Raw genomic sequence first — 2565 nt, forward strand, 5'->3', positions numbered from 1 at the left:
GAAGGTTTAGGACACAACAAAGCGTTGCACATCACTGTGCAATGTGAAGACTATTTCATCACCAGAACTTTGATTGACGGAGGATCCAGCCTCAACATTTGTCCATTGGTGACCCTCAGAACATTAGGGAAGAGTCTGCATGAAATCAAGGATGGGGCTATCAACGTCAAAGCTTTTGATGGTTCCCAAAGGTCCACTATTGGGGAAATCAGTTTATGTTTGCAAATGGGGCCAACTTGGTTCGATGTTGATTTTCAAGTAATAGACATCCCAGCATCCTACAACTTACTACTAGGACGACCTTGGATCCACGCCGCTGGAGCTGTAGCATCAACCCTGCACCAGGCAGTGAAATTCGAGTGGAATCACCAAGAGGTGATTATTCATGGTGACGGGAGTAACCCCATATACAGTCGCCAAACCATCTCAGCAATTGAAGGAAGAAGGAAGCTAGGAGGAGAAACTTACCACCACATTGAGCGAGTCAACGCCGTGGACAAAGATAAGTGGTGGGATAACAAGATAGAGAGTATACTAAACTGGAGCGGGTATGAACCTGGCAAAGGGCTCAGCAAGAACCTTCAGGGAATCACCAAGCCTATCAAACTCAAGAAGCATGGCACCACTTTTGGTTTAGGGTACGGTTATACTTGGGAAGAATTCCAGAACTGGTCGCCCCCATGGCGCGGCCCTTACTATCCGCTGGGCACTCTATACCCCGCCTGGAACAGACTTTCCAGCCGGCCGACATCATATATGGGTCAGAGGAAGATGAAGCATTAGCAGCAATGAAGAACATGTTCTTGGAAGATGACAATATGGACTGTCACGTCATTCTCGAGGAGGAAGGGGAGGAAGGCCCTTCCATACAGACAGTGAACCGAGGAGAGCGCCTCAACAATTGGTCCGTCAGAACCACCAAGGCCCGGAGAGCTTCGGGGTAGCAAGGCTGAATAAAGCATTATGCATTATCTTTTACTTTTTCATTAGTTGATTTCCCTTCAGTATTATCTTTAAATTTTTGAAAAGAGCTCCGATGTTCAAAACAATTTTTTGGCATTTATCAAAGCATTTCAGCTTTTATATAAATCTCGCTCTTATTATTTCTTTTTCTCTGCCATTTACTTTACTTTACACGGCATTACTATTACTTATCTTGATGAACCGATGAATGTGACATGCGATGAGATAACGCAACAAACGGATATAGACTCAGAAGAGGATGAGATACCAGAAGAGGTCGTTAAAGAGATTGAGGACTTTGAGAATAGACCTATGTCTAACCTGGATGAGACTGAGGTTATCAACTTGGGGAACACAGAGAATGTCATGGAAACGCGCATCAGTGTTCACTTATGACCATCAGAAAAGGAAGAGTACGCGGAGTTCTTAAAAGAATACGAGGACATATTTGCATGGTCATACGATGATATGACCGGTCTCAGTACATCTATCGTAGCTCACAAACTGCCAACGGATCCGACGTGTCCCCGGTAAAAAAGAAACTCAAAAAGTTTAAACCAGACATGAGTTTGAAAATCAAAGAAGAAGTTACCAAGCAAGTCAAAGCCAAGGTTCTCAGGGTAGTGGAGTATCCAACATGGTTAGCCAACATTGTGCCAGTGCCGAAGAAGGACGGGAAAGTCAGAGTCTATGTCGACTACCGGGACCTCAACCGGGCCAGTCCGAAAGACGACTTCCCCTTGCCGAACATACACATCCTGATCGACAACTGCGCCAAGCACGAGCTACAGTCATTTGTCGATTGTTTTGCTGGATATCATCAGATATGGATGGACGAAGAAGACGTGGAAAAGACGGCTTTCATTACGCCGTGGGGAATGTATTGTTACAAGACGATGTCGTTCGGGTTAAAGAATGCCTGGGCCACATACATGAGGGCCATGACTACTATTTTCCATGACATGATACACAAAGAGATCGAGCTGTATGTAGACGATGTCATCATCAAATCCAATAGAGTCAAACCGAGACAATTCACAACGGGGCAGCTGGTGCTGGAAAAGATCTTCCCGCATCAGGGTGAGGCCAAAGGAAAATTCTCTCCTAATTGGCAAGGCACGTACATGGTTCATCGGGTCCTAACAGGAGGGGCACTCATACTCGCAGAAATGGATGGAGAAGTTTGGCCAAAGCCAATTAATTCAGACGCAGTCAAACGCTATTATGTGTAATCATTATAATNCCCCCCCCGACATTAGAAACTGGGGTAGAATTTTGAGGAGGACCCTCAAAATTTCAAAGTTGATCTTCGCCAATTATCACGCGCAGCCGTCAGAAGCACCAGCCCAGTAAACTGGGGCAGAATTTTGAGGAGGACCCTCAAAATGCCGGTGCAAAAGAGGTTGCAATATCTTGAACCGTGTCGCAATCATCGGTTCATCTAAAAACATTTTACCTTTATGTATTTACATCATGTTTTATTTTACTAAATCATGCATGGCTACCGTCAAAATAGCTTTGTTTTAGCAACGCTACCCCAAATGAAAGCAAGAGCCGAGTAGGACAAGCGAAGTCCACGGGAAGACGAACTAACCTTCCCCC

The sequence above is a fragment of the Nicotiana attenuata genome, unplaced genomic scaffold (assembly GCF_001879085.1).
Source record: "Nicotiana attenuata strain UT unplaced genomic scaffold, NIATTr2, whole genome shotgun sequence".
Classification (NCBI taxonomy): Eukaryota; Viridiplantae; Streptophyta; class Magnoliopsida; order Solanales; family Solanaceae; genus Nicotiana; species Nicotiana attenuata.